General features: G+C 35.8%; 1 long non-coding RNA gene across 1 annotated transcript; it reads right to left on the bottom strand.

Moving 5' to 3' along the window:
• Positions 1–1,967: 1,967 nt before the first annotated feature.
• On the bottom strand, positions 1,968–26,974 carry LOC141581457 (uncharacterized). Its single transcript, XR_012514098.1, has 3 exons — positions 26,492–26,974; positions 9,457–9,605; positions 1,968–3,360 (listed from the first exon to the last, which is right to left on the bottom strand). It is a non-coding gene; the product is annotated as an uncharacterized LOC141581457 (long non-coding RNA).

Below are 26,974 nucleotides of genomic sequence, written 5' to 3'. Positions count from 1 at the left end.
GGGTGTTAAAGTCTCCCGCTATTATTGCGTGGGAGTTTAAGTCTCTTTGTAAGTCATTAAGAACTTGCCTTATGTATCTGGGTGCTCCTGTATTGGGTGCATATATATTTAGGATCGTTAGCTCTTCCTGTTGCAGTGATCTTTTTACCATTATGCAATGTCCTTCTTTGTCTCTTTTGATCTTTGTTACTTTAAAGTCTATTTTATCAGAGATAAGACTTGCAACTCCTGCTTTTTTTTGCTTTCCATTTGCTTGGTAGATCTTTCTCCATCCCTTTATTTTCAGCCCTTGTGTATCCTTGCATGTAAGATGGGTTTCCTAGATACAGCACACTGATGGGTTTGGCTTTTTATCCAATTTACCAGTCTGTGTCTTTTGATTGGGGCATTTAGTCCATTGACATTTAGGGATAGTATTGTTATGTGTGAATTTGATACTGTCATTTTGATGTTAGCTGGCTGTTTTGTTGGTTAGTTGATGCAGATTCTTGATTGTATTGATGTTCTTTAGCATTTGGTATGTTTTTGGAGTGGCTGGTACTGGTTGTTCCTTTATATTTGTAGAGCCTCTTTCAGGAGTTCTTGTAGAGCAGGTTTGGTGGTGATGAAATCTCTGAGTACTTGCTTGTTCACAAAGGATTTTATTTTTCCTTCAATTATGAAGCTTAGTATGGCTGGATAGGAGATTCTGGGTTGAAAGTTCTTTTCTTTAAGGATGTTGAATACCGGCCCTGACTCTTTTCTGGCTTGTAGGGTTTCTGCTGAGAGATCTGCTGTGAGTCTAATGGACTTCCCTTTGTGGGTAACCCAACCTTTCTTTCTGGCTGCCCTTAGATTTTCTCTTTCATTTCAACTCTGGTGAATCTGACGATTATGTGCCTTGGGGTTGCTCTTCTTGAGGAATATCTTGTGGTATTCTCTGTATTTCCTGGACTTGAATATTGGCTTGTCTTGAATATTGGCCTGCTAGGTTGGGGGAGTTTTCATGGATAATATCCTGAAGAATATTTTCCAGCTTGGATTCATTCTCTTCGTCACATTCAGGTACACCTATCAAATGTAGATTAGGTCGTTTCACATAGTCTCACATTTCTTGAAGATTTTGTTCATTCCTTTTTGCCTGTTTTTCTCTATTTTGCCTCCTCCTTTCATTTGATTGAGTTGATCTTTGACCTCTGATATCCTTTCTTCTGCTTGGTCAATTCAGCTGTTGAAACTTGTGCATGCTTCGTGAAGTTCCTGTGTTGTGTTTTTCAGCTCCATCAATTCACTTATATTCCTCTCTATGTTGTCCATTCTCGTTAGCATCCAATCTTTTTTCAACATTCTTAGTTTCTTTGCATTGGGTTAGAACATGTTCTTTTAGCTCACTGTAGTTTCTTACTACCCACCGTCTAAAGTCTGATTCTGTCATTTCATCACACTCCTTCTCCATCCAGTCTTGTTCCCTTGTTGGTGAGGAGTTGTGATCCCTTTTAGGAGGAGAGGCGTTCTGGTTTTGGGAGTTTTCACCCTTTTTGCACTGGTTTCCTCCCATTTTTGTGTGTTTATCCACCTGTTGTCTTTGTAGTTACTGTCTTTCAGATTGGGTTTCTTTTTACTTGTGTGTGTGTGTGTGTGTGTGTGTGTGTGTGTGTGACAGAGTTTCGCTCTTGTTACCCAGGCTGGAGTGCAATGGCGTGATCTCGGCTCACCACAACCTCCGCCTCCTGGGTTCAGGCAATTCTCCTGCCTCAGCCTCCTGCGTAGCTGGGATTGCAGGCACGCACTACCATGCCTAGCTAATTTTTTGCACTTTTAGTAGAGACGGGGTTTCACCATGTTGACCAGGATGGTCTTGATCTCTCTACCTCATGATCCACCCACCTCAGCCTCCCAAAGTGCTGGGATTACAGGCTTGAGCCACCGCACCCGGCCCTCAGATTGGGTTTCTGAGTGAGCTTCAAGTTTGTGGATGCTGATGTTACTTCTTTTTTTTTTTTTTTTTTTTTTTTTTTTTTTTTTTTTTTTTTTTTTTTTTAAGCTGTCCTTCTAACAGTCTGGCCCCTCTGCTGTAGGACTGCTGAGGTCCACTCCAGGCCCTGCTTGCCTGGGGATCACCTGCAGCAGCTGCAGAACAGTAAGGGTTACTACCAGTTTCCTCTTCCACTAACTTTGTCCCAGAAGGATGGTCGCCAACTGTCAGTCCGTTCTCTCCTTTATGAGGTGATTCTTTGGATCTATGGGTGTCAGGGAGCTGCTTGAGGAGACAGTCTGTCTTTTATTGGGGCTCAAGTCCTGAGCTGTGAGCTCTGTTGTTCATTCGGAGCTGCTGGGCTGGTACGTTTAGGTGTTCTGCAGCTGAACTCATAAACCGCTTTTTGTTCTCAGGTGCTTTGTCCCGGGGAGTTAGGGCTTTATGAGTTTCCATTGTGCTGCTGCCCTTTTTGTTTTTTCTTTCGGGGCTGCCCTGCCCAGCCAACAGTCAACCTAGTCACTGTCTGCCTGCAGAGGCTTTGCTGAGCTGCTGTGGGCTCTGCCCAGCTGCTGTGTGATCTTCCCTGCAGTCCTGTTTATATGGATGTAGTTAGAACTGCCTCGACAATGGTGGCACTGCCTCTGTTATGGCGGACTCTCTCTGTAGTGGCAGGTTGCCTTGGCAATGGTGGGCTGCCTCAGCAAGAGCAGGGTGCCTCTGTAGTGGTGGAGAGCCTCAGTAATGGTGGACACCCCTCCCCACAGAGCTGGACCATCCCGGGTTCAGCTGTGCTTGCTGTGAAACACTTAACCCAGAGCGTTTTCAACTACTGTTTTGTTGTTGTTGTTGTTGTTGTTTTTGGGGGGGCGGTGGGACCAACCGAGCCTGATCAGCTGGCTCCCTAACTCAGAGTCTTTTTTTTTTTTTTTTTAATTGAGCAACCCAGCATTCCAGCCACCTGTTGAAAAGGCACCGGGATCTCCCGCAACATGACTCACTGAGCCGGCTGAAACAGCAGTGCTGAGGTTCCTGGCAGTTTTTTTTGTCTAGGAATCTCCCGGCCTGGCTCACTATTTCAGATGAATGTGAGACTCTGCTGTCTCAAGGCTCCAATCGCCAACTAAGAGGGCTCCCAGACCAGTAGACCCTGGTCTACTGGTACAGAGAACCGCCGTGGCAGGCCGCAGTCAAAGCAGCCGTGCTGGCCAAATCAGCCGCGTGGGCAGAAACAGCCATGTGGGTCGAAACAGCAGTGCTGGCAACCCTCCACCTGGGAATCTCCTGGTCTGTGGGCAATAAAAATTCGTCTGGAAATGCAGCGTCCACTCATCCTCTGCACTTTCACTGTGAGCTGAAATCCTGAGCTGTTCTTAGTCGGCCATCTTCCCAGCAGTCCTCCTTACCTGACAATTTCATGAAACAATTGTGTATTAACTTCATCTGTATTGTCTCATATTTTACTATCTTCCCAATTAACCTGTTCATCTGATGAGAAGGCCCATTATTTATCTATTTCATTATGGCATTTTTGTATTTTTTGCATTCTACCTTACTTCTTTTTATGTCCCTGAATTTACAAAGCATCTAGTCACTTTTAAGTAACATTTTAATAAAATCAATTGCATTCAGAAAGACACTCATGAAATTTGTGGGAATTATTATGGATCAAATAGTACAAATTGTCATTATTACAACAATCAATGCCAACCCAAGCTTTACTTGGAAGTAACATCTATACCCTTTTTCTCCTTATTTTAAAACATTAACTTTCAAACAGTTAATACAATAGACCTTTTTAGTAACTACAATATTTATATTGACTTTAATCTAAGCAAAAACCTCCGTTTATGCAATTATTTTGATATAGTAGATCCCTTTTTACTATGTGCTATGGTTTCAATGTGTACCCTAAAAAGCATGTGTTGAAAACTTAACTGCCAATACAACAAGGTAGGGAAGTTGCTTAATGAAAGGTGATTAGGTCTTGAGCACAGAGTGAATGAATTAATACAGTCATTGCTGGAGTGATTTTGTTGTAAAAGGCTAAGTTCAGTCCTTTTTCTCTCTCTCACCCTTTCTTGCCTTTCCATCTTCTATCATGAGATGATACAACAAGGAAGCCTTTTCTCAGGCCAGTACATTTACCTTGGACTTTCCAGCCTCTAGAATAATGAGTCAATAAATTTCTGTTCACTGTAAATTATCCAGTCTGTGATATTCTGTAACAGCAGCACAAAATGAACAAAGACACTATTGAATCACCTGAATTTCTTCTCCTGTTTACCAGCTAAAGTAATGGTGGAGGAAGAGTATCAGTAGGCTGGCTCTAGCACCCATATCTATGCTAGATAACAGGGCCTGTGCTAGACACATCTGCAGCCACAGTGCATAAGCATTCACTAGAATGAAACTTTGTATCATTTAGGTAATCAAGGCTCTCACGGTAACATCCAGCATAATGACTGTTGTATTAAGTCCAGCACATATTATAACAAAATTTGCCATTTTTTTTCTTGAAGCTATATCTAGATTGTCTATTGCCATCAAGTCCTCCATCTTCTACATACAGAGAAGGAGACTTTAGCCATAAATTTGTAATGATTCATCAGATATTGGTACTTAACATTGTATGTAAGATTATTCCATTATTTCAAAGATTTTCATGAGTAGATAAACATGATAGGACTAAAAATACGTAGTATAAGAAACAAATCTCAGCTTAGGAATCAAAAAATCCTATTTTGGGGAATAGCTTGCAATTATAAATAAATGGATTAAAAATAACACATCATATTACCGTAGTCTTTAAATGTTTAAGAATATAAAATATTTCAATAAATATTTATAGGACACTAAAGATGTACTAAACTTTTCTCAGACATCAAGTACCACATGATCACTGTTTTTATCACATATATGTTTCACTGGCTATGTAAATGAGGAGAGCATTGTAGCTGGATAGTGAAATAGAAATATTATTTTTTGAGATAAATATGAAAACATTATTTTGCACCTTTGTTTTCAATTCAGCAGGTATTTAAACCGTGTTTAAATTGAAAATTTCAAGACACTTCTAATTTTTTGTTTAGCAAGTTTAACAGACCAGGTTAATATTCATCATATTTTATATTTTTCTGGTTGGTAAGGTATTTAAGGTTAAAGAATGCACTTATCTGAACAACAGCAAAGTAGAGTTGTTCTCAATATTAATGTCTGATATTAAGCTTTTCAGAAGTCTACTAACTCAAGTGGTATATAGTTGAATACACTCTAATGCCAGATGGAGTATCAGAAAATGTGTACGAGGCTTTAATTATCTGAAAACCCAAAATGAACTGCTACTCATGATACCTGGGGATTTTAATGAAGAGCATACATATGTTCTTCTTGCTAATTGAAAATGAGCTTCATTTTAACGAATTTAATCCCCTGAGAAATTAGACATTAAAAAAGAGAATGATTGAGAAGAATTTTAAAAACCTAAAATAAACTTTGCTAAAACTCTGCCTTTTGAATTGAAAACTACTGGAGGTTTCATATGCCAAAAGATTGGGTTGAATATGTAAAATATCTATGATACAGATGTTTACCAATGTATATGTGTTATTTTCTCACAGTTAACAATAAAGCAAAATTCAAACAAAACGTTAAAAATATATATGAATCAAGTATTAGATCTCCAAATTGAAAGCAGATTACTAGATGAATTTAAAAAATGACCTGTCAATAGAACATTAATAATCATTATTGTTTAGAGGTGGAAAATTCTTGGATGCAGAGTTTAGAATAATTGAAGTTTTGCTTTGTAAGTTGCCCACATACAAATCATAACGATTTTAATAGAAGAAAACAAAAGTGCCATTTAAAAATAAAAATAATGCCGGGCAGCCCTCTGGCACCAAGCAGCCTGAAAGTGCCCCAGGCCAGAAGCTAAAAATGAAAACAATGCGCCGGGCGTGGTGGCTCACGCCTGTAATCCCAGCACTTTGGGAGGCCAAGGCGGGTGGATCACAAGGTCAAGAGACCGAGACCATCCTGGTCAACATGGTGAAACTCCGTCTCTGCTAAAAATAGAAAAAAATAGCTGGGCATGGTGGTGTGTGCCTGTAATCCCAGCTACTCAGGAGGCTGAGGCAGGAGAATTGGCCGAACCCAGGAGGCGGAGGTTGCCGTGAGCGGAGATCGCACCATTGCACTCCAACCTGGTTAACAAGAGTGAAACTCCATCTCAAATAAAATAAAATAAAATAAAATAAAATAAAATAAAATAAAATAAAATAAAATAAAAATAAAAATAAAAACAATGCATTGAAATTGAGAGAGTGAGATCAATGTAAATGCACTTAAAATATAATAAATACTAGCCATTGCTTCCAAAAGTTGTCATATTTTGGAACGTGGGAAATATTAAAAGTTAGCTTCAAGTCACGTGATTGATTCAGTGATGCATTTATGCGCAAGTTGTCACAGGAGCAGATCAGTGGTTATTTCAAACATTGCTTTAATAAAACCAATGGAGCTAATTCCCTGGGAGTAACCAGAAGTGTGAATATGAAAAATACTGAAAAAGAAGGTAATGCAGGACAGAAAAAGCTTTTGTCACAGGAAAAATCAACTATAACAACTAAAAAGATGGGGACGGTGGTGAGTAGCCAGAAGAGAGGGTTGACACCAGACTATGCATATGAAGAAAAGTCATGGAGTGTGGGCAAGACCTGCTCCAGAACCACCTGCAGTAGACAGCACAGTGCTGTTCCACCTGGAAGAATTGTGTTCTTTATCTTGTGCTAATAACATATGCCATAACCAGTTGATGCCACTACACATGTGATTGAAGGAACTTTCAATATTCTGATTTCACATTCACCAATGCTGCCACTATGAGAAGATGACAAACCTTAGATGTATAATGCAGCATCCAATAACTGCAACATGTAACATAGACCCCCAATTATTGCTCAAGAGAAATCTATCATTCTTTAACAGTCTACTCTGAATTCTAGAATAATATTAAAATGAGTTAATCATTGTTTTCGGTCTAGAAAACCATTAATTTATTTCTAAGATGCATATAGTTCTCGAGTCATAATATATCTCAACAATGAGTGCTTATATTTATTTTTATTTATTTATTTAAACATTTTTAAGATATAAGAGATAAAATTGAGATTGAGAGTAGGGGAAACACGCTTAGAACCTGACATCTACTACTAATCAGGGAGGAGAAGACAGTTCTTTCACCTGGCAAGCGAGCCATTACCACTTACTTGGCATGATATGCAATGCATGCTAGGCCCCAAAACAGTAGAGGATTATCTTAGCAGATATGTAGAATAGGAAAGCAGGTTGTGAAAGACTGTATAGTTTGAGGGTCCAGTAAGTGGGAAAGCAAATTGTAGAAATGCCCAAAGTTTTGTTGGTCTCTGGCCTCCAAATGGAGACTAAAGTGAATCATCTCGTTCTTTGGACTGGAGTATCAAGTACAATCTATAAAAAGTAATGATGGAACTCCATTCTTACATTAAGAAGCACTACAAGTCAAGATTTAACTATTAGGATGATGTATTTCACAAGTATTTGGTTTGAAAAATAGGTTGAGGCAATCCTGACAGAGTACTACTCAGAACTTTTAAAAATACTGCTTAACTTGGGTTTGGATTAGTTAGTTAAGTTTCAGGGGGCCCAAGTAAATGATGCTGAAAAATGAGAAGACAAGACAATGAAGTCAGGTTGTTACAATATTGAAAATAAGGTTACCATAATTTTCAGCTCTTTCAGAAGGACATATTCTAGTTTAGTATCTAGTAATCTGAAGGAACAAATGGGTTTATCCTTCTAACATTATTATATGGTTAGAGAAAATAACAGAAAACTAAATACTTTAAAACTCTTCTGCTTAGATATTTTGAATTCATGTCCAATTGTTTTATAATTTTGGTTAATGCATATTTGTTCTCTGGTAATTGCTTATTTTTCCATCTTATTGGGAAAATATAATTTATATATATATAACTTGTCTATCATAAGCTCCTGCAAAATCCTTTCCTTAAACCAACTATATGACTACATGTTTACATAAAAAATAAATCATTTTAACTTCCCATAAAGAATATAGTATAGATTAGCTAAACTTTACCTAATTTCTTTAAGCATATGTATGGAATTATCTATTCCTGAAAGTATTTTTGTTTCATTGGAATTTTTCTACAACTCTGTATTTGTCATAAAATTATAATCACCACTGAATCAACATGAAGACTTTTCAAGGGCAGGTAATATGACAATGAAGGAGAAAGAGTGAAAATTGTTACCAGGATAAATATTCTCCTTTGTCATGGCAATAAAACTTCTTTCATTGACTTAAGTTTCTACTGAATCAACACAATTTTAATGTTGGAGCCTCTGCTATAAGCTTCCCTGAAAGATTCCTTTGAAGGTGAAAAAGGTTCTAGAATGACAGCTCAGCTTCCTTCTGGGAGGTCAGGAATTATATCTGATATTGTGGTTTTTCACTCCTTCCATTGTCTTAAATGAAGCAATTAAGTACAAATTATGAAAATATTTGACATAAGGACACAGTTATACTCAGGAGTTAACTCCTGTTTAAACACAAGAGAAATCCCAGAAAGTATCAATTAAAACCTTTACATATATTTTTTTTTTTATTTTGCTCTGGGATACTGGGACTGGGAGTTTGCGAACTTCATTTCCCAAATGCCTTTGCTAACTTCCTGTCAGTTAGATTCTACCAATTAGTATCTCTGATGGAAATGAAAAGTAGGAGAAGGTGGGGCTAGGCAGGGGGCCAAGTCCTTGCCAGTTCCTCACACTGAGACTGAGCCCCAGGCAGCCTCCACTTACACAATGAGCATCCCCCATTGCTCCAAGCAGCAAGCTTTAGAGAACTCCACTGCAGTGAATTCTGAAAACGTCATTTTTCTTTTGTTTCATACCAGCCTTAGGGAAACCGGTTTATATATTTATTACACTCCGGATTACATTCAAGTTTCCTTTTTTGCCATTTAGCCATTTAGTGTCAGTGTCAACTTTGTTTGAAAACCTCTCACTATTTCTATTTCTTAAAAGGCTCTCTTTCTGATAAAATACCCAACTCCTTTGTATCTCTCTTCCGTTTCTCCTCTTCCTTGGGAAAACTAGAGAGCCTCATTCAGCATACATAGCCATCTATTTACAGTAGCTAAATCTTACTGAAGAAGCATGTAATTGTGCAGTCTTGGTTAACTTTAAATTTATAATGAAAGATCTCAAATGGGATGCTGACAACTACCCTCGAAATGCGTTCTCATTTTCCTGGTATCCAGCATATAATATGATACTTTTCATACACTTCAATTTGTCACGGTATTTGCTCTCCCCTTATTCTTGTCTCGTAGGCCTTAAATTATTTTAAAAATTAAAAAAATGAATGAACAAATAAATAAGTATAAATACAAGCACTCAGACAGGGATTGTTGCCAGGAACAAATATATCCATTTACCTGTATATCAATCCATCTTCATTTTTCCGTTGTGTTTTGTTGTAACTAAGGCCAGTTTCCCTACTCGTAGTCAGAATCTCATACTTCAGTGTTGCTCAAAGTCTCTGCTGAAAGTATCTCTTTTTCCTCGATCATCAACTTCTGTGTGTCTAATCAATAATCATTAGGATAGTTATGTGGTGTTTTTTTCTTACAAAATATCCTGCTTGAAACTACAGTTCTTCACAGCCAATGCCTTTTTCTTTGTCCTTTCCACAGTAAAACTCCCTAATGGTTGTTTAGATTTGCTCTCGTGCCCTCATTTCTTTTTTCAAAACACTTACAGTCTGACTGACGCCACCTCTTTATTCAAACTGACACTAACAAAATCCCCCAAACTTTTGTAATGTTAATTTCAAAAACAAATGACCTGTCTTGGTCTTTCTCTACTTCTCAGAAGCAGGAACTCAGTGATCACTCCTTTGAGAACTCTAATAGTTTTCTTTACCTCACAGACCATGCCTCAGGTCTCCTTTCCTGGTTCCTGCTCTCCTACATTCGAAAAGTTGATATGATGACTGCTTTGCTCGGCCTCTTCTCTTTCCACGATCTTATCTAGTCCAGTGGTTTTATCTATCATTTATGCGTTGGTGATATTCTTGTTAGTATCTGGGGAACACATACTTCTCCTGTCCTCCAAACTCCTACATGCTGCTTTTCCACCATCTGGAGAAATTTTTCAGAGACAACTCATAAATCACTTCTTCTCCTCTAGTTGCTCCCTTCTTTTCTGTATTTAATGGTATATGTAACTGTGAAAATGTTTCATTTATCCATTTCTGTCTTATTTACTTAATTCTCGGCACTAGAACATAAGTTCCATAAAAGCAAGGGCATTTCTGCTTTGTTTGCTGCTGCGTTATAGTTTCTGAAAGTATGACTCTCTCATATCAGTAACTCTATAAATTTGTGTTGAAACATTAAAGGCATGAATAACCCCTGACAAATCTTTTGTTGCCTGGAAAAGTACCTACTTGTAGAACGTATGCACTTTAGAATATTTACGTAACTATTTAAGTGAAGATTTAGTATAGATCAGAATTGTTGCTTAATTGGTATAATGTCTCAGTCAGGCAAGATGCAAAAGTTCTAGAGATGTACTGTACCATACAGTGTCTCTAGGCAATAGCATTGTATTGTGCACTTACAAGTGTGCTGAGGATAGATCATCTCTTGTTAAATGTCCTCATCACATAAACAAAACAAAATAAAACCAAACAAAAACACAGAGTGATACAAAGAAATTCTGAGAGGTGATAGATACAATTATTACCTTGATTGTGATAGTGATGTTATAGATGTATGCATATATCAAAACTCATCAAATAGTATACATGAATGTTCAGCTTTTGTGTGTGTACAACTGTACCTCAATAAAACTATTTTAAAAAATATAAATGGGCATATCATTTGTCATGTTTTCCTCTTTTTAGAATGTCTTATTTCTCTATGCTTGGATAATATCAAAGAATATCAGTTATTACAATTGCTAAATTATCACAAATTATATTAAAAATATACATTTGAAAATTTTGTCACTTAGTCTTATCCTTTCTTACCTAAAAGAGTGTGCCCATAAAATTGATAATAATAGCAAATATTTATCAATGATTTATTGTTGAGAAAATAATACTAACTTAATTTAATAAATTATTTCACTGAATACAAATAAAGATATTTTGGGAGGAGCATATAATATATAAAATATATATTTAATAGTAAATTTTGAGTTTTACACACATAAACACACACACACACACACACACACACACAGGCTTAAAGAGATAAACTCCTTGAGCTACATCATCCAGCTGGTAAGCAAAGGGAATTACAGCCTAGGAAAAAATATATACAGAACCTTCCTAAAGGTTAGTAATTGTTGAAGAATTCCTTTGTTACATTGAATTATTTGTTTAATCTGCTATGGAGTCGCTCCTATATAAGAAATTTTCCAAAAGCCCATGGATTCTTCTTACTTTTCACTAAATTTATATTGTTTTTCTTTCTTTATATCAAATACCAAATGCAGCTTGCATAACTGCTTAACATTTCCATTTATTTTACTTTTCCTAAAGAAGGTTAGTGTCCTTTAGCATAAGTAATTCTGTTTCTAAGCTGGCTATTTAAATACTTCATATATTTAGGTTTCCTTCATGAATCTTTATCATATATTTTAAGGCAAAAATTACAACTCAGTTACACAGTGCATTTTATGTTTGGATATAGATGGAATTTTTATTAAAATTTGGAGTTTGTGCTAAACGTTATTTTATTGTAGCAATAAAACTTCACTGACTTCGATCAGATGACTACACAAATAACCTATTTTAAAGTCCCATAGTATGCAAAAGAAACAAACTTGTAAAGCCAAGACAATAAAACACTTTAAACACAAACAAATTCAAGGTTCACAGAGAAGAAACTCATATGTAAAACACTTTAGATAATACCAAATTTTTTTAGTATACAATCACAGAGTTGACAAATTTAAAGGAACAAAATAAATATAAGCTTAATATATAAGTAAAGGCTGGGTCAGAAAAGGACTCTGGAAGCTTATGGTATGACCTGCTCATTTTACAGCATTGGAGCTTCTGCTCCAGATTCAATATCTTCTTCTAAGGAATAGAAAATGTATATTTACAATGACCACTACACTAGAAAAAAACCTAATGCACACACAGTTCAGTTCCCTAGTTAGTTTTCATACTTTCGCAAAATTAACAAAAAATACAAATTACACGCTTATGGACCACGTGGTCCTGTGGCCACCACTTAACTCAACTCTGCCTGCTGTAACACGAGAGCAGTTGTCTTAATCAGTTTGGGCTGCAATAACAAAATATCCTAAAGTAAAGATTGAGTATAGATCCGAATTGTTGCTTAATTGGTAAAATGTCTCAGTTTTGCAAGATGCAAGATGCAATAACAAAATATCCTAAACTGGTGGCTCATAAACAAAGATTTATGTCTCATAGTTTTGGAGGCCAAGAAGTCAAAATTCAAGGTGGTGGCAGATTTGGTATCTCATGAGGGTCCTTTTGCAGGGTCATAGATAGCACCTTCTGGCAGTTTCTTCACATATTGGAAGGAGAAAACAAACTTCCCTGGGCCTCTTCCATAAGGGCCCTAATGCCTTTCATAAAGATTCTACCCTCATCGCCTAATCACTCACCAAATGTCCTACCTCTTAAAACCATCACATTGTGGATTTGTTTTTAATATATTAGGTTTTGGAGAAAACAAACATTCAGATTGTAACAAACTCCATATACTGTACATAAATGAATAGGCATTGTTATGTGACAACAGTTTTTAAACACTGAATTTTAAATTTTATATCATTTAAAATTTTTAAGAAATACTATTTTGTAAATTATTTTTCGACTGTTAGAAAATGTAAAAACAAAATTCCTAGCTTGTGGCCTAGGCAAAAGCAGGTAGTAATATGGCCCTGACCTACAGGTCATACATTGCATTTTATTTAAACAGATACAGAAAAATTACTTATGCAGATATTTTAAAATTTTTTAAAAAGCATTGCATGTTCTTGAGCTGTAAAATAAATACTTAATAATTTCAGGAGACTTTGTATTATATTCTTCATCGAGATCATTTTGTATTTAATATGTTGGTAACCATTTCATTGTAGAGGAATTAGCATGACTAATATTTCTCATTTCCTTCTAGCTTATGAACTTTCTGAAATTAGAAAACAGTTTTTATCAAATCCAGTGGCATACAGTGTTTAATATGATGTTCTACATCTTGCCACTTAAAGTGTGGTCCTCAGGGTAGCCACCTTATCACCTGGTATCTTATCAGAAACGCAGACAAGCTTAATTAGAATCTGCACTTTAATGAGGGATTCTTATACACATTATAGATTGAGAAGGTCTGTTTTAACATAGAATGAACACTTTAATGTTAATAATAAATCATTAAAAATACGTACTACTATAGTAATGTCCTTAAGTTCTGAGCAGATATTTTTACTTAAAAAAATACTGTAGCTTGATGCATTATAAAGACACTCAATTATCACATATATCAGGCAATCACACGTACCTGGAGCTGATGTTCATTCCTTGAAACCATTTTTGCGAATGAAGGAAAATGTTTAGTCTATATTTATATATGTTTAGTCTATATTTATATAGACAAAATATTTTCCTTAAATGGGAATTCAAGGAAATAATGTTACCATGGATTTTAAATAGTTTAGATCATTAAAAATTTTAGAGAAACTTCTCTGCATTACTACGCAGTTGATTTCTTGTAATGTCATCTGGATACATTTTGCAAGAAGTAATATTAAGAATCACGAGAGCTACAGTTCTCTAGACCTTGAAAGTTAAATATTTTTTTTAGAAAATATCTTTCTAATAATCAAAATTAGCAAATTTCATACAAATCAAAAGGGTTTTAATGTCTGTACTTAGACTATCTTTGAATAAATATAAGACATATTTTACTTCTATATTCATTAAGTACTCAACCAAAATTGAATGCTTTACTACTCAATAGCACGTATTTAGTGACATAGAGGGATTAATGGCCTTTTGATGGGATCCTGTTGTCCTGTAGTCCCCTCTGCACTGCTTCAATTAAATTATTTATCCTTCCTAGGCAGTCTCTCTCCAGCACCTCTGAAAAAGTTTCCACAGCTATAAATATCCTCCAGTTATTTGTAATTATTGTAAAATAATGATATTATATAATAGATAGGATGCAGTGTATTAATCTAATGAGACTATTAGGTAGATGATTAAAGAATTTTGTTTGCATTAGGCAATTTAATGTTTCCATTCAATTCAATGTTTCCGTCCAAGTATAAGATGATGCCCATAGACCTCATGTGGATATTGAGCTCATGGACTAAAATAAACGGTGCTAAATGGTGGCGACAAATATTTTCAAATATATTTTTCTTATATCTGTTTCTTGTATTTTTTTTCCAAGAGTGCCTGCTTGTGAAATTGCATGTACATTAACATTTTTAGGTCTTAGAAACAAATTCATAAAATAAACATTTCAGAAAAAATATATTATTTAGTTTAAATGAAATTTTACTTTTTCTATAGTTTATTTGCATAAACATATAATTATTGAGTATATATTTAGTATCTATTATAGTAGCACCCTGTTATTCATAAGGGGTATGTTCCAAGACCTCAAGTAGATGCCTGAAACTTCAGATAGTGTTGAACCCTATTTTACAGTACTGTACTATGTGTTTTGACCAGATAAGCTAGATGCTACTAAGTCACTAATGGTTGAATCATGTGTACAGAGTGGATACCTGAGACAAAGGGATGATTTGCATCCCCCTGTGACAGAGCAGGAGGGCTTGTCTGGAGATTTTATCACACTACTCAGAATGGTGTGCAATTTAAAACTAATAAATTATTTTCTGAATTTTTCATTTAATATTTTTGGAGCACAGTTGACCACAGGAAACTGTGGAAAGCAAAACTGCAAATAGGTGGAGACTACTGTATATGCTAATCATATTCTAGGCTTTGGGGACATAGTGAAGGAAAACGACAAAATTCCAGCTATTGTTGAGCTCATATTTTCATGTCTAAACTTATATGTCTACATGTCTATACTTCACATCTACAATATGCCAGGCTGTGTTTCTTACAACCTCACTTTCTTCTAAGATACACTTGTAACCCCCAGATTATACAGAAGATAAACAAGACAGATGGCTTTAGTAACTATTCAAGATGGAACAGTCAGGCATGGGAAAATTCAGATTCTCAACTGATCCAATCAAGGTTATAGAATTTTTGGTAACTATGCTTTTATTCCCAAATATGTTACCTATGCTGGCTTGATTAATTCCTTCTTTCTTAAACTTCAAATTTTGCTGGTATTTTTAATATATGTATGTCACAGATTTGTTATTTTTTAAAAAACCTAGAGTACTCTCTTAATTGACTCTGATTGATGATGACAGTTTTCACTAAAGATAAGCCAATATATATATAAAACACTATTTTTAGTAATTATGGTTCTGAATGTAGCCAGAGAAAAGAGAGAGTGTTATTGAATATTATCTTTAGAAGACACAACCTAGAAGAGATAGATGAACAGACAGACTCAATGGCCATAAACAACACATGATAGAATTGATGTATTATTTTCTAAAAATGTTCGCATTTAAAAAAATAACAAATTTTAATATCTTTGTATTTATAAATTATGTTCTCAAGATAAATATTAGTTAATATTCAATGACAAAAAATTAATGAAGAATCCTCAACAAAGGCAAGGGTTCAAATGTTTGAGACTTGTCTAATGCACATATATGGTTATACTTCATGTTAGTTACATATCACATGATCATTAACACCTAAGAGCAATGAGTGGATTTTTTTAAATATAATTATCCTATCTAAATATACTCAGATATTGCTTACAGAAGGCAAATTTATCATAATGCACATTATTAATCAGTAAAATTAGCTTACAAATTGCATCCATTTGCCAATTTTAGACAAAAATTACCTTAGAAAAAAGTTTACAATGCTTAATAAAATTATTCTTTATTCAGTACATCAGAGAATTCTCTATTCAGAATATTACAAATGTAATTTGAAGATCAGTCTAATAAATGACACTTTAATGGTTTATTTTCCACTCATTATAGATTTTAGATTTATGAATATGAGCTCAGCTATTACTATGTTTATTTACCAACCATTTTTCAAAGGTCTAAAATTCTTACTTTACCTATTCGATTTTTTGGATTTTTTTTTATAATCTTATTATATTTAGTTCTGTCTATTTAGAATGATACTAGGAATTCAGCACAGCTATAAAGTATTGCTGCACTCATTAATAAAAGGAAATACATTCCACCCTTTCAATAAATATGTTTTTCAGATTAGTGAAGATTTATATTTTCACATGAGGAAAATTATATTTATGCTGTATAGTAGTGAGTTTGTTCACATCACAACTTAGATTTATAAGGAAAATATAGATAATTTATTTCTTTATAGCTGACTTAATCTCATTTCATTCAAGGCCCCAATTCTGCTGACAGCAGAGAAAGTAAGGAACACTCACATGGACAGCTAAAACAATTTTTCAGTTTTATTGGGGTATAATTAATAAGTGAAAATTACATGTGCTCAAGTTATACGAAGTGATGTTTATATATACCTATAGAATGTGAAGATTTTCACAGTTAAGCTAATGTTTGTGCCCATCATGCCATGTATCAATAGCTACTTTTTCTTGGGTGCATGAGAATACTTGAAATCTAATCTTTTATCAATTTTCAAGGATGCAGTACATTATTATTCACTGTAGTTATCATTCTGTATGTTATGTCTCCAGAATTTATTCATCTTATAACTGAAAGTTTGAAGACTTTGCCCAGTATCTCCCCATCTCCCCCACATCCCAGTCCCTAGTAACTGTCCTCTACCCTCCATTTCTATGAATTCACCTTTTTAAACAACTTTCAATAATACCTCGGTCATCTCAGGTTTAAACTCCTTTAAGTTGTAAGCATCCATGACATAAGAAGTCATCAATGCAACATCACTGGAAAGTACAGTTATCTGTTTTTGTCTGGTTTCATTTTGTTCTTTCATGTCACAGGTCACTTTGGCAGAAGAGTGACTCCAGTTGATAGACTCTCAGAATAGTGCTTTTTGTATGAATACAACACCAGTAGAAAGTATTACAAAGTAAAATTATCATTCTGAAATATAGTTCTCAAAACCTTAAAAAGTGATATAGTAATACATGTGATTCTTCATCAATGAAGAGCAGAAGCTAGCAGAACCGTAATAATTACTCTAACTTTGAAGTAGTGATGATTTTAAAAAATAATTTATGGCCTGGCAAGGTGGCTCACGCCTGTAATCCCAGCACTTTGGGAGGCTGAGGCGGGTGGATCATGAAGTCAGAAGATCAAGACCATCCTGGTCAATATGGTGAAACCTCATCTCTACTAAAAATCCAAAAAATTAGCTGGGCATGGTGGCGCATGCCTGTAATCACAGCTACTCAGGAGGCTGAGGCAGGAGAATTGCCTGAACCCGGGAGGCAGAGGTTGCGGTGAGCCGAGATCGCACCATTGCATTCCAGCCTGGGTAACGAGCAAAACTCAGCTTCAAAAAAAAAAAAAAATTATATCTGCAACAATGTAATACAATATAAAAATTTCTATGGTTTCCATTGGTGGCAAAATTACAAATATAACTACACTACTGTGTTTTATTTCTTGCATTACAAATCAATAGAAATGTTAAATTTCATTTAGAGATTATTGAAAACACTTGTTTTTTCACATTCAAATTTAGAAATCTTAACATCTTCAGATGAAGGTCTCCTACATAAGGGGACCTTGTTTGCCATGTTTTAGTTCTCATTCCAACAATTGTTTTTAGTAGGCAACATTTAATACTTACTATCTTAAGAACATGGCAAGTGAAGATGTTAGGCTACTTTCACTGGCCATCTTTGATGGAGAGCAGCAGGTCTGGGGCTGGAAACTGGTGTTATTTATTGCCATGTGAGTTTGGCCCTCTCGTCATCTACTGATGAATGCAATGACAAGGGAAGTCATGATCTACACTTTTGACAATTTCAGACTCTTTGTATTGCCCTTTGTGACTTGACCCCACTTTAGCTTTCTCTAGAGTTAAGCATCTAAACCGTATTTCTTGCTGTGACTCTCCTTTAGTTCCCATCCAGGCAAACTGCTCAGAATTTTTTATCTAACAACAGAGCAAGTTACTCACTACAATAAATACATGTAGAAAACTCCCAACCATTTAGCTTGCTTTTGTTTCTCAGCCTCAGAGGCTAGGTTTCTTTCACACTGTGAGCAGTTCATGGAGAGTCAGGAGAGGTGCTGCTCAGAATTACTGTCTCATTTTGTTACATCTTTTTTATTGCATGAAGCCTCAGGACCAATCTGTGAAGCAGTCTTCTAGGAGTCTAAATGGAACATGGCAAATGAAAATGTCTGAAAAAATATCAGTATCTCCCTTCCTATAATCCTCTCAACTGGAAAAAATAATTTTATCCTTCTCCTTCTTTTTTGACATAATATGATGACAGTTACATTTAACACTAAGTTTTCTCTAGTCTATGGTCTAATAAAGTATTATTATATAGTCAACTCTTCAAGAACTGCCCTGAATATGCTAACACAACCTACAATTATTAAAATCTCTCTCCTTTGTCTTTTATAACAAATCAAATTATCAAAAGAATGGTTTTATTATGAAGTTAACATGATATTGATCATTTTATCTTCACCAGCATATATTCTTTCCATTGTAATAAATGTCATTGACTAAATATCAAGAAGACAAAAGGCAACAGGATATTGAGAAAAGGAAAATTACAACGTGAAATATAAATTCCTACATCATGGCATATTGGCTCATTCTAAAAGTTAAACTGAAACCAAGATTTAAGGAAAGCAATTAAGTTTTCAGAACTTCGATTTTTCATTGCTTAGTTTATAATAAAGGTTGAACTTTTGGAATTGAAGCAGATTGAAGCCTGTTTGACAGACTCTTCTTATTCTACCATTCCACAGTCATTTGTGCAGATTCTGATGGGTTTGCAGAGCTGTAAGAAGCAACATATATTATGATGTAAATGCCATCATTATGACATATGCTTAAACTTCTGCTGAGAAATAAATAAAATATCTTGAAATGCCTGCTGTTTATCCCAGCTGTTTATTTCTCACAGCCCATAAATGGAAAAGTCACACAGTTTAGCATTTATATGCTGGAGAGGCATTTGGAAATAATTAAAATTCTTTCAGAGACTACTTTCTTTTTGTTCTGAATTGGAATTAACTTATAATTTCAAAAACAGAGGGAAAGCACATTAAATATGAATAAATAAAATATTTTTTTCCCTAGGAAAGTGAAGAAAATATCCAGAATTTCTTTTTGTCTCCCAAATTTCTAATAGTCTAATAATAAAAAAATGGAAGACATATCAGAAGCAAGCATGGGTCACTCTAACTATATGCCTCACTGCAGTTCCAGTGGTTACATAACTACCACTGGGAAATCTGTTCCTGTGAGTGAATCGGGTTGATTGCAATAATTCTGACTTATGTTCAAACCAGCACATATAAATAAGAGAGAGCCAAGGAGTTGCAGTTTCCTTATTTAAAAAAAATAGTCCAGTATCTTATTAAAAAAATTGAATGTTCTACTATTATAAGCTAATACACATATTTATATACAAATATTTTAATAATTGTTTATTTTACCATAAATATGCTATAGCCACATGGCCATTAAATACATTTTGCATTTATCTAACATTAAATTTAAATTTCTAATTTTCTTAGGCACAGCATGGCAGTGTATTTTGAGTTTGTTACTATGACAATGGTTAAATGGAACAATAGATTTTTCTCTACCTTCTCATCTTGATTAACTATTGCTAGATTAGATACAATTTTAACACAATGATAGTACATGCTATTTTAGAGAAGTCTTGCATTTAAAAAATGATATAAGATCTTTAATTCCAATTTTTAACATTGCCAACCTAAAAGGACATGAGAACTTCTCAAACTTTTTGTAATAGATTAACATAATCCAGCAACCAAAATACATCTCATTCTTATTGTACCAAATAATTATTGAGAAAATATTTGAATTACTTTTACTGTCAAATCAATCCCACAATTTTATCCCAAAATTTTTAAATTAAAACAATTTTGTTCAATCAAATGGTTTTACACCCTCCCCCCCCACATACACATAGAAATAATTCTTTAAGACATAATACATTTAATGACTTTCGTGAATCAATTCATCATCCTCTGTTTTCTTATAAGAAGGTTAACTAATTATAATTTTATAATGTAAAAAACAAATTTTTTATCTAGAAGTAGGTCTGATGTATATATTTATGTATATGTGTTGTGGTGACTTTGCCTATGGAAAAAAGTAAAATAATGAGTTTTAAATACAAACATATATTGATTGTTTAATATGAATAATGCAGTCAATAAAAACTGACTAAACTTTTGCCTCATTCTACATGTGATTAAAATCCTGCATTATTCATTCATCCTTTTTGATAGTTACACACAGTGTGCCTGAGAAATAAGTTGAGAGAAAGTCCTGTTTAAAATTTAACAGTTATGTGGCTTAGAGATTGAAATTTTAAAAAAGATTGGAAACTATTAGTTTTTGTAAAGCTTCCCAATTTTAATAATTAAAGAAGTTTACTCTCACAACATTTTTTTCATATACTGTTCTTTTCTAGGAAGATGGTCTAAAACAAGAATTTGGTGGCAGAACTTAACGTGTAGAAACATATATTTTACATGACAATTCCATATAGATAGCACTTTATTTAGTAAACTTGATAGATTCCAAAATTTTTAGAATATATGGCATTTAAGTTCAGTGTTCCAACCACTAGGGAAAAGGGTCATTTGTACACAAAATTTACAAAGGTTAAAATTTGTGAACACTAGCATATAATCAGTGTCTTTGTTTCTAATAATTTTGTCCTTAGAAGACCTCAAAAACTAAATTTATATCCTCTCTAAAGTAAGAGAAAATTGAGACTGAATCACTTATTATCATAAATATGCTTAAAATATCACTAGAATTTATAGTGTAATCATGAATGTATTCATGTTTTTCAACACTTATGTTAGATAGGCAGTAAAATTTTCCAAAATTTTAGTTATTTAAAATTTATTCTGATCACTGGTGAAATGAATTATATCAGTCAATTTCAATAATATTTTTTAGTTTAATAATTTATATTTTTCTATTTACTCCCAAAATAAATGTTTACTTTCTAATGTATATTTTTAATCAACAAATAATTTCTATTTTTATAATATACTTTATTTGGTGTTTTTTATATATATATTTTTATATATATATATATACATAGGAAATATATACTTAGGAGTTACATAAGTTAAAAAAGAAATTTAAATCATAAGCTGTGGAAATATATTTTGGCTTTATCAATGAAAGAGAATTGTTTGTATCAGGCTACTAACTGTAGGGAATATTCTTATGATCTTAAACTTCTTCAAATTTTATTGAAATTATCGGATTAAGAGCGTTCTCTTTTAACATTGAATTTCCAGCATCTGAACTCCAGTTTGTATTCAACACATTTGTCTAAACTGCCGTCAGCTTTCACCTGATTAAATTGACAAAACTTTAAACACAACATTCACTGAAAGAAAAACACTGTTCTTAAAACAAACCTCATTCTTCACTTTTTGTTTAAAATCATTTTGTACTTTTTCATTGCTTTTAGATTTTAAAAAAATGTTTTTATCATGTCTTTCTGAGGCCTTAAGATCTGGGCCTGACATATTTCTCCAGCCTCATTCTACATCCCGTTACCCTTGCTTTTTTAGTTCTAGCTGTAGAGGTCTTATTTTAGGTTTGTGGATCCACTGACCTAACCATATATTGCTCCCTACTTAGATAGTTCTTTTATCTCTACCAAGATAAATTTGAATCATTAAATGTCAGAGTCACATTCTCAGTAAAAAACATTCTGATCACCATCACCAGGTTCAATCTCCATACTGTATGTTTTTAAAACATCAAGTACTTCCTTTCTTTTATTCCATTTGTCATTCTATATCACACGTTGTCCCGACCTGCAGGGCAACAACAGGAGCTCAAAGGGAGAGAGTGGGGATGGATGGGCAGGAGACGGGAAGAATGGAGACAAGACAGGAGTCTGATCAAGTCTCGTTTATTGTTGCTGAGCTCATAGCTTAAATAGGCCAGGCAGGGAGGCGGGGCAAAGGAAGCTTGCAGTTGGGAAGGCCTTTCTAAGTTTCAAAAACTGAAACTTACCAGCAGGAAACAGAAACTGAAACATTCAGAGGAGAAACAGAAACTGAAACATTACTGAAACTTATCAGCAAGGAAACAAAGACTGAAACTTGTCAACAGGAAACATTAAACTGAAACTTGTCAGCAGGAAACATTAAACTGAAACTTATCTTGTGCAAACCTCAACAGATCACAAAATGGCGGCTATTGCTGCCCACAGGTCCCCCTTTTTTATTTTATTTAGAAATTAGGCTGAGTGGTAGTTATGCCCGCAGGAACCGTGCCTATCTTAGGTCAGAGGAACCCACATGAGAGAACATTGACTCCTTATCCGTCATGGGGAGGGGAAAAACATTTTCCTCCCTATCTTAGGTGGAGTGTCCTTACTCATGCTCCTCAGTTGCCCGTCATTGGCTAACCGGTTCAGCTCACTGGGTGACCTGAGAGGAAAGGTATAACCTTTGCGTTTCATGAATCAAGCTCCATCTCTAGGTCTGCCATTTCCAGCCTGTGGTAATGGACCTGAATGGGCTGCATCTTTATGGCCTCAATTTGTGATCTTGAGAAGCTCATGAGTTTGTTGAGTATAACAGGACCGATAGACAGTAAGACAAGAAGGGAAAGCAGTCAGGATAAATAATACCATGTTGTTGACTCCTAAAAATGAAAAAGATAGAAGACCCTCAGGGCTCGGTGTCGTCCCTGGGTGGAGTTGGTTTTTCGGATTTTTTGGTATCTACTTGCTTTACAAGTCTCTTGGCAAGCCACCTGGCCGAATCGGCTTCCTTGGCATAAATGCACACCGATCCTCGACCCCAAATCAGGACCGGGTCCGGGCCATGCCATGCGCCTGTCATGGGATCTTTCCACATTACCGATGCATAATGGCTTTTGGATTCAAAATGCCAGTGTCGATCGGCAGCAGAGTGTCCTTCTTGATCCAGTGTTAAAAAATTTAAAATAAATAAGGAGTGTGATAAAAGGTTTTCTGGTGATCCCTTATGGGGGTACCATTCCCCCTTTTTTATTTTATTTAGAGTGGTTTTTATGGTGAGATGAGCTCTTTCTACTATGCCTTGTCCCTGGGGGTTGTACGGGATGCCTGTAACATGTTGAATGTTTAGGTGAGTACAGAATTGAGTGAAGGCTGTACTGACATAACCAGGCCCATTGTCAGTTTTGATTTTATGTGGACACCCCAGGGATGCAAAGGCAGTTAAAAGATGAGCAATAACATGTTTTGTGGCTTCTCCGGTTTGTAAAGTGGCAAAGATATATCCACTACAAGTATCAATGCAGACATGAACATATTTAAGATTTCCAAATTCTGGGATGTGGGTGACATCCATTTGCCAAAGGGCATTAGGTAGGAGGCCTCGAGGGTTAACTCCAAGATGTGGGACCGGTAAGTGAGGTGCACATTATGTGCAGGACTTTACTATTTGTCGGGCTTGTTCTCTAGTTATGTGATGGAGTAGTCTTAAGGATTGAGCATTAAGATGATGCAAGTTGTGCGAATGTTGTGCTTGAGCTAGAGGGGTGTTAGGGAGTTGAACTAACAGAACACATGGGTGGCTAGGTCTGCCTTGGCATTTCCAGAAGCTATTGGACTGGGTAAGCCTGAATGAGCACGTAAATGCCCAATGTAGAAAGGCTGTGTTCTGGAAATTAATAGCTTTTGTAGTTGAGAAAATAGTTTTGCAGCAGTTGAGGTGTGTTTTATGAATGGGGCTGTTTCTAACTTTGGGACAGAGGTAGCAATGTATGCACTGTCTGTATAAACATTAAGAGGATCATTGGGAAACATGGAAAATGCAGCTACAACTGTATGTAGCTCTGCTAATTGGGCAGACGAAGATTGGGATTGAAAGCAGATAGTTTGGTTTGGGGTAACAAAGACTGCAAGACCTGTGGATTACCCGTCAGTGAAAATGGTAATTCCATTTGGAAGGGGATGAAGTCTGGTATTTTTAGGAAAAACGAAATCATGTCTGTTGGCAAAATCTAGAGGCTTATTGGGAGGATAATGATTATCGAGGTTGCCAGTATATGAGGCAAGTGCAATGGGCCATGCTTCAGTATTTTGCATGAGCCAATGGATCTGCTGTTTGATATAAGGTGGGACAATGTTGTTAGGTTCCTGTCCGAAATATTCCTTGCCTAGGGTTCTTCCTTTGGTAATTAGACTGGCTACCATAAGGTAGTAAGGTTCAATGACTTTAGTGGGCATATTAGGAAGATGGATCCACATAAGTGGAGCAGTTTGCCAGAACACAGCTGTGGGAGATAATGAGGTATGACATATAATAAATTGGAGTGGTTTGTCAATATCGAAAAAGGTGATGGTTTGGTTATTGATAGCTTGGTTAACTAAATCGATAGCTGATTTTGCTTCAGCGGTAAGTTGTCTTAAAGAAGTAGGACTGGGATCCCCTACCAATGTATCGTATAGGGGCTTGAGATCAGCTTTGCATAATTTTAGATAAGGTAACAGCCAGCTTAAGTCTCCTAATAATTTTTGAAAATCATTGAGGGTTTTTAAACAGGCTAGCCTGAGTTGCACCTTTTGAGTCGATAGGCGAGTTCTGCTTAACTGAAATCCTAGGTAAGTGTAGAGATCAGTAAGTTGCACCTTCTCTGGGGCGATGACTAATCCACTAGCAGTAAGGGCAGTTTGTAGACTTTTGAAACAAGACAAGACCACTTCCTCTTTTGCTGCTGCTAAAAGTATGTCATCCATATAATGGATTATGTATACATCCTTCCAATCTTTTCTAACTTCAGCAATGGCGATGGTCACATATGACTGACATAAGGTGGGACTGTTGGCCATGCCCTGAGGCAAAACCTTCCATTGATATCTCTTCATAGGCTCTTTAAAGTTAATTGCGGGAAGGCTGAAAGCGAAACGCTTACAATCCTCTGGATGGAGAGGGATAGTAAAGAAACAGTCTTTTAGGTCTACAATAACTTTGTAGAATCCCAGAGGTATAGCTACAGGGGAAGGGAGGCCGGGTTGTACACAAATATACACCACCCTGTTCCAGGGTGTCCAGGGATATTAATTCCAGCCAAACTTGGTTATACTCATTTTTTTTATACCACAAACATTTATAAACGAAAATGTAGCATCACCATAAACAGCTGAAGCTAGACTATCTACAGACAAAATTAGCAACAAATCTGATGCACTGTAAATTCAAGTCCTCATGACAACAAAAGTGATTAAGCAAGACCTCAAGTAACAATGGTAATGCCATTTACAAAGGAAAAAACTGATACAAAAACATTCAAAACCTGAACGTCACTTGGCATGTAAGGGGAAAAAAAGCAAATTAGCTGAAAGGTTCATAAACACAAGGTCTTATTTACACTACACAAAGCCCAGGTGTTAGCCTTGAATGTAACTTTCAAAATACCTTCAAATATATCCAACTCAGATCACAGAATTTTGGTATCGAGCCGCTTCATCCTCAAGATCATCCCAATCAATACCCTCATCAATGCCTTCGTCCTCTGAATTATTGGCTCGACTGGCTAGCCATACAATCCTCTTTCGATATTTTGGGTTAGCTAATTTTTGTTTAAGGCCTGCGGCTACACGTTCAGCAAATTTCTCTAAGGAACACACAGGCCCACCGCTCTCCATGGGTTTCTGTTCCTCTTTACCAGAGTTGCTATTAAATGACATTAAGTCAGCTCCCCCTGACTTTTTCTCCTTGCCCTCTTTGGGTTCTGGTTTTTCCAAAACTAATGAATTTTCTTTAAAGGGTGGACTTTTATCGGACAAATTTTTACATGAGTCTCTCAGGCAAGTTTCCCCCTGGGTTATGAGATTAGCAAGAACTGGATCATCATGTTTTCGGGTAATGATCTCATTTATTAGATTCCAGTATGAGAAAGCAATTACAGGGACCTTTTGAAGCCCGAAAGCATCATAATAATCTTTTAGGGCATCCCCTACTCTTTTCCAACATCTTTGATCTATGGTTCCTCCTTGAGGGAACCAGGGACAAGCGTCCTTAATATAATCAAAATATTTAATTAACCGGTTTACTTTCACCTTTACTCCTCGCGCCTTTAATGCTATGCTGAGTTCTTCTACAAACAACTCATGCTTACTAATTTCCTGACCCATAATATCATCGTCGTCCACTTACCAGAGAGCAAGGCCGCAGCAGGTTCCCACGGTGACTCCTCCTCTGGATTTCTTCCTTCAATCCGGCCGGCTTCGATGATGTCCCTCACTGTGTCCCTCTTACTTCAAGCCCCACGTTGGGCACCAGACTGTCCCTACCTGCAGGACAACAACAGGAGCTCAAAGGGAGGGAGTGGGGATGGATGGGCAGGAGACGCGAAGAATGGAGACAAGACATGAGTCTGATCAAGTCTCGTTTATTGTTGCTGAGCTCACAGCTTAAATAGGCCACGCAGGGAGGCGGGGCAAAGAAAGCTTGCAGTTGGGAAGGCCTTCCTAAGTTTCAAAAACTGAAACTTACCAGCAGGAAACAGAAACTGAAACATTCAGCGGAGAAACAGGAACTGAAACTGAAACATTCAATGGAGAAACAGAAACTGAAACATTCAGCGGAGAAACAGAAACTGAAACATTACTGAAACTTATCAGCGAGGAAACAAAGACT

This window comes from Saimiri boliviensis, chromosome 1, assembly GCF_048565385.1.
Source record: "Saimiri boliviensis isolate mSaiBol1 chromosome 1, mSaiBol1.pri, whole genome shotgun sequence".
NCBI lineage: Eukaryota > Metazoa > Chordata > Mammalia > Primates > Cebidae > Saimiri > Saimiri boliviensis.
Note: the sequence above shows the minus strand (reverse complement) of the source record. Positions and strands in the feature narration are given on the sequence as shown.